Raw genomic sequence first — 10000 nt, 5'->3', positions numbered from 1 at the left:
TGCAAATTTAACAGAGGCAATATTCTTTCATGAACACGTGAGAATTTAAAATAGAGTTATTCAGAGGAGAAATGCAGGCTCATGTGTATGCCATAGAAATGCATGTTTTCATGAACTCCATGATGTTTAATTCACTGAGAAATATATATTATATTGCTGCAGAAGCTGCTGATTTGGTGCTCGGAGGTCATCAGCAAGTCTGGATGCAAAACCCGCTTACTCACACACACACACACCACACACTCACACACCTCCACTCCTCAGCAAGTCTGGATGACAAACCCGTGTCCTCCTCTCAAGTGATGAAAGCAGGGAGAGGGCCCGGATTACAGTGGAACTCGGAACCCAACTCATCCCACCCTGACCTGGCCCACATCGGACGCAGTTCTGGCGGGGGCTCGGAACCATTCCGGAATTGTCTGCACTCTGGACCCTGTCTCGGCTCCATGTGCATTTATGATGAAAAGTCCTGAAAGTTTAATTAGCGTCTGCCATTCATCTCACCACCAGTTTTAAAAGCGCAAATTAAAGTTTCATCAGTATTTTTCTACCCCCCCTCTCCTCGTCCTCCTCCCCTCCTCCTCCTCCTCTCCTCCTCCTCCTCCTCTCCCTCTCCCTGGTCAGCGGCGAGCCGTACGGGTGGTGTGTGCTGCCCGCCTCCCTCCAAGCAGTTTAAATATTTTACAGCTGAATCACATGTAGAGGTGCAGTCAGCTTTCAATGGGACACAGTGCATCTCTCCCCCTCCCTCCCCTTCTCCCTCCCTCGCTCTTGCCTTCTCCTCCTCCCTCCCTCTCTTCCTGACGTGCATCTATGCATTTCTCCCTTTCCTCACCTTCTCTTCCTCCATCCCTCCTTGTCAATGCATCCCTCTCTTTCTCTCCCTGTTGTGTCTATGCTCTATCCTCTTTCTCTCCCTCTCCCTGTTGTGTCTCCCTCTCTTTCTCTTGTCTCCTTCCTCTGTCACCATACACTTCACAGCCCCTTTCTTTCTTTCTTTCTTTCTTTCTTTCTTTCTATATCTCCCAATGCATTCCATCTTTGAACTCTGTGTATGTGCACGTCTTTCTCTCTCTCTTTTTTCCCTCCATTTTCTCATGTACTTCTCTTTACATCCCTCTCTCTTTCTCTCCGTGTCCAGGAGCCACATGTTTGACTAAAGGCTGAAGAGCTTCACAGATCGGTGCCTTGTTGCCTTGGTGATTGAAAACTATAAACACCAGGCAAGATATGATCACAGCGGCCATATTTGTCAACACAGAGAATTCTCTAGTAATTTTCTTTGCCAAACAATTTTGCTCAAGCTGTTCTTGTTTATTTGCTGTAGATCTTTGTCTTTTCTTATCCACTGGCAAATTAAAATGTTTATTATAGTAGGTCATAGGGCCTCATTTTACACACGACGATATGTAAGATGTGGAGTGCACGTAAATGTATAAATGCACACAGCAGGAATAACATAGGCAAACTGCTGCAGCGTTAGTGTTGAACTGACAGGATTTCCGCTGTGTTTAGAGTAATGTAGGCTACCAAATCAAATGAGTATGTGCAATAATCTACGACGTAAACAGTCTATAAACACTATACAGTCTGCATTTAAATTAAATTTACTAGGAAATTCGGTAATCACGAGTGGCTGCTAAATTAACAAGTCCTCGTGACTATAACATTTCACATTGTTATACACGAGGCATAAAGCACTGGGTTAATTCGACCCGCTTTTACAACAATGCGTTTCACATTTTCATTCAAATAAAGACTCTGTACAATCGTTACATCATACATACCTTACAGTTAAAGTTAATAAATATTATCAAAATTACCGCCAGTGACCGGGCCACCAGGCCGCCCCAGCAACGGCGAATTCAAATGCTGTTAAAAAACTTCGGGGCTTGTAAATGCTGCAAAAGTTAAGAGGTGAAGTAGCCTCGCTCGTGCAGCCCCGCCCTGCGCGAGGCGCTGACTCTGAATGGAGCGAGAGCTAGTACGTAGTCGCCGCGCGAGGCATGTGCTGAAGCAAGGAGAGAGAACGCGCGCAACAGAAAATCCACCGTGACTCTGGGAAAAAAATCACGCTAGCTCCACCGGGCTGAACAACAGTCCAGCACCACTGTTGAGGAGGCACCAGTCATGGAGCAATGCCGGCGCGTTCTCGACCTCGGCAGCAGCACCGCACCACACCGCGACAGCAGCAGCAACTCTTCAAGTGATGCGGTGTCTGATTCCTGTCCTTGCCTCTCGCGTTGGTAACAGTCCGGTGGAAACGGGGCAGTCAAGCATAAAGGAGAATAACTTGCAATTGTCAACTTTTCAGTGAGAGGGCGGCGAAGCAGCGCACATAGGTGTGACCATTTCATTTCTGCTTTGAGACTGTGACGGAGGGAGCACGGGACGTTTGTCGACTTCCAGAGGTTTTGATGTAATTGCAGTCTACAGCGGAAATGTTTCGCCTTTGATAGTTTCAGCTGAGGTAGCTGGCTGCTGGAAAAACTGAACGGACTTCCACTGCCGTCTCGCGCAGGCTACCCACAGCATTTCAACAACAGTCCGCTGAACCTGGCTTTGATTTTCATGTGCGCGCCGATGCGTGGAATTCAATGTTGTGATTCATGGAAGTGAGCGACTGCAAGCTTAAGCACTATTGACTGACTGGATGGTAACCAGTTAATGAGTAGCGTCAAAGAAGAGGGGAGTTTAAGTTGAGTCTGCCGGGGCTGACGAGGAATGGATCGGAAGGACAGCTGCGAGCGCTTGTGGTTCTTGTGATGGACGTGTCAAACATCGCGCATGGCGTTAAAATAATGTCGATTCCTCCCATTTATTGGATCAAGTGGATTTTAGTCGATATGGTGTCAATTGTTTCTGAAAAATTGAGCCACGGATCGACCTAACGCGACGGATCATTTGCCCACTATTCTGAAGAACGGTGCACGGCAACTTACCGGTTTATGCCGCTGTATCTCCTCGTGAATCGTATTTTACGAGGACACTGAATTTTCTGAAATTTTATTTAAGTATTTCCACTTGTTACCCGTTTATTCTTCATAGCGCCAGGTGGAACTCGGACGGGGATTTCCGCCACAGAAAGCCTTTAATCTCAATATCAAAAGTAAAGAAACTTGTGAATAGTTAATATCACGCATCATCCACACCATCCGTTGTGTGTTAAGAACTACAGCAGCCTTATTCCCCTCTTAAGCAGCATGGACAAGAACTATATGGCATATCAAATGGAGTTGTCGCTGCTGCTCGTCGCCCTGTTATCGTGGGTCGCGGTGTGGGCAGACGATAGCAAGATGATCTCGGACCGATACGGGGTCTACTGGAACAGCACGAATCCCAGGTAAGACCATACGGGCCGACAGTATCACACTACCAGCGCCACTTCACGAGACCAAACAACTCCAGCGCGACTTCATAACAGCAAACACATGCTCAGCGCCAAATCTCACACCATCTAGCTGATACGAGCTGGTCTCCTATTAAGTCAGTATTAACTCCTTCAGCCGAGAAGGCCAATGTGCCCGTAAGCAGAGTAGGCTAGTCATTGGCTTTTTAAAAAAAGCCCAGATTTATTATGGCTTTTGTGAGGATTAAAATATGCATATTCTGCAGATGGATATCATATAATAAATATGTTATATGGGCCCATTCTTTATAGCAATAGAAAACCTTCCTATTTCACAAAATACTACCTTTCCTCCATGTAGACTCCTCCGCATTAATTTAATTAGGCAAAAATGGCCATTAAAACCAGATTAAATTTAAAGTAGCAGATGCTCTAAAAATACTAGACAAGTGTAGGATTATATTTAATGTTACCACAAATCCTTTGGACGTGAGTAGGCTACATTATCGCCACCTCTCCCATGGTCGGTCGTTATGACCTTATCTGTGCGATTTTAATGACGGGAATGTTGACTTGTTCTCCCGAGATACAAAGTTCCCTCAAAAGATCGCCATATGGTTCAGATTGAAGGATATGAAAGCTGAAACAGTCTGTGCTCTCCCCCTCGTGTCTGTCGGAACCCACGGGCGAACTTCCAGTCCGTCACATGCACATTGGGAAGTTTTAAGCGTGCCCACGGCTTTAGCCGTAAACAAAAATATACGTTGTTCACCAGTTTTGTTATTTATGAATAATATGAGTTTAGGTCTGAATGTTCACAGATTAAGGTACTTTCGTTGTTTACAGATTTTTAGTTCCATCAGAACTTGCGAGACTGATAGGGATTTGCTGTGGTCTGAAAAGTGTATAAGAGGTTTGGCAGAGACTTTCCTAAACAAATCATGTCAAAGCCAATCAACTGACCTTGGAAGCACTTCAATGGAACCCCGCTACAATGGACATGGCTCATTCCACAGTGTTTTCTATGCTAATGTTCACATTCTTGAGAGCTCTGCTTTTCCAATGTTAGGCTACTTTATCAAAATAATTATTTAAACAAACACTTTATATTTATACACATTAGGACCTATGACCCTGGTGTGATGCACAGAGAGGCTTATATTATTACATTTAGCCTCTGTGTGTGTTTGGAAACTCATATTGTGTTTGTTGTTTAGAAGTCTGGATATTGTTCTTTTTACCACCTGACTATGGTCTACGATTCAGCCATCTCCGAGCGCAGAGTTTTCGCCTCACACATTGAAAGCCTCACCAGACAAGGCTCCGTGCACGCGTGCGATTCCGCCTGAAACCCTCGGCCTCCCGGGATCACTCAAGACACCATCCTTCAGCCTCTGGTTCCCATCATCCTGATGTGTTTATCAGGAGTGGGATGGCGGAGTGGGCTTATGTCTCCCCACTCTAAATACTGTGAACACACTCTCGTCCAGGCTGAGCACAGCGGAGGCAGCATGGTCGCTCTGCTCCTGTCCGCTGCGTTCCGCTCCTCTCCGCTGCGTCCCGCTCTGTCTGTGTTATAGTGTTCTTCTGCACACACAGAAATACATGTTGACGGCACTTTAACTAGTTTCAAATGGGCTACCCAATGCTATCAAATATAAGCTATCGCTAATTATCATCAAACCAACCCTTTGATCAGCGATTGTTTGAATTTGTAGCTACACAGCTTTGCTTCCTCTGAGCCACATCAGCAGCTGTTGTGTAAGGCTGTAGTGGTGTGTGTGTGTGTGTGTGTGTGCTGTTGTGTAAGGCTGTTGTGGAGTGTGTGTGTGTGTGTGTGTGTGTGCTGTTGTGTAAGGCTGTAGTGGAGTGTGTGTGTGTGTGTGTGCTGTTGTGTAAAGCTGTAGTACACTGAAAGGCATGTCAAAGCGTCGCCCTTGCCCTACATATCACTTTATGTATTTTTTTTTTAATTTTTAACAAGGGGACTTTACAGAACAGCAGTCCTGGCTCAGAGCCATAAGACGTTACAGAAATGTTCAGCAAGGCTATTCTGAATACTGCTCGGAAGCTGTTTGAAAAGCCTGTTTCTTTATTAGACGAGTGGTGTGTGTGTGTGTGTGTGTGTGTGTTTGTGTGTGTGTGTGAGTGTGTGTGTGTGTGAGAGTGAATGTGTCTGTGTGAGTGTGTGTGTGTGAGTGTGAGTGTGTGTGTATTTGTCTGTATTTGTCGTAGAGTAAGCAGTGTGGGCGGCTGGTATGGTGCCCAGGCTCCGGTACCAGACAGCCCTCGTTGGACAGCTGGGCCGGGCCGAGCCGGACCCTGGTGTGGTGTGGGACGGGGGAACCCTGGCCCGACCAGGACTGGGACTGCGGCAGGTCCCGCTGGTTTAAAGGCCCGTTTAAGTCCAGCAGAATAAATAGGCCCGACCAGTCAGGGGGCAGTAAAGTCCAGCAGAATAAATAGGCCCGACCAGTCAGGGGGCAGTAAAGTCCAGCAGAATAAATAGGCCCGACCAGTCAGGGGGCAGTAAAGTCCAGCAGAATAAATAGGCCCGACCAGTCAGGGGGCAGTAAAGTCCAGCAGAATAAATAGGCCCGACCAGTCAGGGGGCAGTAAAGTCCAGCAGAATAAATATGCCCGACCAGTCAGGGGGCAGTAAAGTCCAGCAGAATAAATATGCCCGACCAGTCAGGGGGCAGTAAAGTCCAGCAGAATAAATAGGCCCGATCGCCTCTACCAGAGAAGCCAGGAGGCATCTAGGCCTATTTCCTGCTATCCACCTCAAAAATGAAATAAATGATTGCGAGCTGTTAGTATATTTGTATGTAGTCTTTATTTTTGAATTGGATGTGTATTTTGTAATTGTGTTTGTGTTTGCACAGACAGATTGTTTCGTGGGAAGTGTGTTTGGTTCAGTGATTTGCAGTAAAGTTGTGCAAGTTGTGCAAGTTGTTGGCTTGTAAAGATCTGAATAAAATAGCAGCGTATCGTAGACATGTTGTAGCGGACAAGGGCTTGTGTCTTTGAAAGACCATGTCTGTGTGTGGTGAACTTGAGAACATGGAGTGTCTGGCAACTCTGCGCTTGCTTCTTCACTTTTAGGAAGTTACGAAGAAGTGATTTAGCCAGAAAACGCCAGAAGTATAAAAGTATGTTTGTGATGTAGTGTTTGTGTGTTTGTGTTTGTATGTTTGTGATGTAGTGTTTGTGTGTTTGTGTTTGTATGTTTGTAATGTAGTGTTTGTATATTTGTGATGTAGTGTTTGTGTGTTTGTATGTTTGTAATGTAGTGTTTGTATATTTGTGATGTAGTGTTGATCTGGTTCAGCTTTGGCCGAATCCCTCTGTTGTGCTCTGTGTCCGGTCTGTTCAGGGCTGATCAGCTTTGTGATCAATTAAGAAGAGTTTTTTACTATCCACATATTATTCATACATTTGTGAATTAAGCATTGTAATATATATATTTTTTAAATCTGTTTGTGTGTTTTATTTTTTAAGGAATTTTACATTTTATCGTACAGATCAAAACAATATTTATATGTGTTTTTATTTTTCTGCATTTATCTAATTAATTTATAAGTGTTCCGACATTTGTGGCTAGCTTCTTGCTTCTGTTTAATTTCGCTTAATACCCGGATGGATTTTGGGGAGGGATCTCAAACCCTATGAATATTGTATACCAAAAACTAGGTCAACATTTTTTTTTCCAGTTATTTGATCTTTTGGTCGTTTCCTATATGAGATATTGTTTATTTAAAAAGCTTAACATAAATATGTTAAATCCTGCCAATGTAAATTTTTGAAAGTTTAAGAAATGTATGCTTTTCATGACGGAGAACTCCAACAGGAGTTACTGAATCAGTGCCTTCTTGAGTGTGTTGTTGAACGTCTCACCGCCATGATTTCAGATGATGTGTAGAGTGCAGTGTCTGGCCAGGTAATGGGTTAATTTTTCGCCTCTCGGTCACGTCCGCAGGCCCCATCGCCACCACTCCCAACACGGCGCCTTCATGAGCGCAGCACGTGGCGCTACAGTCGTGCTACACCTTGAGCTGCCCTGCACTGTCCGCGGGGCTGAGCACATCTTGGACTGATTTGTGTTCGTGAAAAGTCTGCTCTGACCCCGTGGCCACTCTCTCTCTCCAGCTCTTCGTCTTTGCTATTCTATCATTAAGTTCCGTTGCTGCGTTGTTCTTGTGCTGACCTAGTTTTGCAGAGGTTATGGGAGAATGTTCATATGGAAACAGGGGAGAGGAGAGGGGCTGAACAGGACCCTCCACATGACATTGTTCCCTTTGATTGTGTTTTTTTGGGGAGTGGTGTGTGTGTGTGTGTGTGTGTGTGTGTGTGAGGGGCGGGGGATATGTGTCAATGATCAAGGGAGCACTTTTCAAATCAGCACTTACAGCTCTGGGAGTCTGACCTTGAACCTGGTAATTAATGTAAAATGGAAGTACACCGTCATGGTCCGCCCCTGTAGGTGGCGTTGTGCATGCAGCAAGGGCCGCCATTTTCTGTCTCTGGGAGATGGGTACTCCTGTAAAACTGAGAGTAGAGTAAAGCAAAGAAGATGGAAGGTGATGCCGAATTTATCAACGTTACTCTATACACTTTGATTTATTAACGTTACTCTATACACTTTGATTTATTATCGTTACTCTATACACTTTGATTTATTATCGTTACTCTATACACTTTGATTTATTAACGTTACTCTATACACTTTGATTTATTAACGTTTCTATACACTTTGATTTATTATCGTTATTCTATACACTTTGATTTTTTTGGATTGTTTTCTTACTAATTCTTCCATAATATTCTATTTTGGTTACGATGTAACAGTCAAACCTATTATTTGCATTTCGCGAGTATTTAAAACCAAAAATCACGGAATAAATGAATTAAATTATTTTTGCGATTTATCGAGAATTATTTGCTGTATGAAGTATAATATGAATAAATACTTTTTGTAAGATGTAGTATGAACTGGTGCTGGCACTGCCACAAACCGTACGGTATTTCAACAGAACGCCAGGTTAAACTAATTAAAAGATGCAGGTTTCCTTGGTTCGCATTAAGACATTTTATTAGGTTTTTAATTTAAAGATTTTATTAGAGTGCTTTTCATGTAGAGGTTTTGTCAATAACTCTAATTTCGGCAGTATATTTTAGTTTCAGCGAATAGTAATGTGCGATTTGTACAAATGAGCGATGTAAGTTGAAATAAAAATAAAATGTTTCCATTGATTGTTATTGGCCGTGGAAAAAGGTAACATAAAGACCTGATCCTTGGTGGTCATTCCTTGGACCTGAGACATAGTGTAACTAGCCTTTTAAAAGTCGACTAAGCAGTGGAACAGCTTACTCTGGACTGAAGCGCTGTGTAAACCCTGAAATGAATCCGAGGTAGAATAGCCGCTCCACCTCCACGAAGCACGGCGCTGCGCTTGCCTGGCACACAGTAAGCCTCAGAACTAAGTGCATTTTATTGCATCCCTCTAATGGGACTTAGAATGGAATTTAGTAATGAAACTGAACTGTCCTCTTGGACCTTAGCACGGAAAGACACCATAAATCTCTTGCCAGTTTATCTGTCCAAACGTGTGACGTTAATTAATTTTTTAGTTTCGATTGGACTGCACTTTTGGGGTCACTTAGCCCGTTTGTGTGTGTGTGTGTGTGTGTGTGTGTGTATGTGTGTTTATATATGTGTGTGTGTGTGTGTGTGTGTGTGTGTGTGTGTGTGTGTTTATGTGTGTGTGTATGTGTGTGTGTGTGTATGTGTGTGTGTGTGTGTGTGTGTGTGTGTGTGTGTGTGTGTGTGTGTGTGTGTATGTGTATCTGCACCCTCCATGCACAAGTTTGTAATTAATCTGAGACAGAGAGGCGATTTACAGGCTAATAGCATCCTTACTGTGTGTGTGTGTGTGTGTGTGTGTGTGTGTGTATGTATATCTGCAGAGAGGCGATTTGCAGGCTAATAACATCCTTACTGTATGTGAAACCTATCTTGTTGGAAACCCTAGCAGGTCCTAATGACTGTTGTGTTTTGCTCTTGTCTCTATCTGACCCGAGTGACAGAGAGGCGAGCAAACAGAGACCCCCTCTCCGTAGGGTCCAGCTCATGACTGCCTCTCTGTCACAGAACAGGTCGTCGTTTTGGCTACTTTAATCAAATGACCTCCCCGATTAAACCGCCATGAGAAAAATCATTGTTTCTCCCCAACGTCCCCTTAATAAGGACTCGGAGGGGGCGGGGCACTTTAGTGGACGCTGCGCAAGACGCAGCATATTTGCTAGTTTGAAAATCAGATTAAGTGGGCGGCCAGTCAGCAGAGTGGACGTTTAAAAGACAGTGGGCCCATACCGTGGAGCCGTGCGGGCTGCTGCTGGCTCATTTGGATGAGATTACCGGCCACTTGCGCTCGCTCACTGTACGAGAGGAAATTGGTTATAGCGGACCAGGGGTCAGGGATGAGGTCGGTCATAGCGCTGAAACCCGTCCAACAGAGGACTCCCCGGGCGTGGACACCCCGCGACTCTTTTAGCAACGGAGATGGCCGTCCGAGCCATTCTAATTACTCCTCCTGCTTCCTGGAAAAGTGTGTATGAGGCGATTTATAGGGAAGCCAGAGTGACATTTCT

General features: G+C 44.5%; 1 pseudogene; it reads left to right on the top strand.

The window, feature by feature from the left end:
* The first annotated feature begins 1936 nt into the window (after positions 1–1936).
* Positions 1937–10000, top strand: part of LOC125300032 — a 173899-nt pseudogene continuing 165835 nt past the window's right edge.

This window comes from Alosa alosa, chromosome 9, assembly GCF_017589495.1.
Source record: "Alosa alosa isolate M-15738 ecotype Scorff River chromosome 9, AALO_Geno_1.1, whole genome shotgun sequence".
NCBI classification, from domain to species: Eukaryota; Metazoa; Chordata; class Actinopteri; order Clupeiformes; family Clupeidae; genus Alosa; species Alosa alosa.
This window is presented reverse-complemented; position numbering and strand designations above follow the sequence as displayed.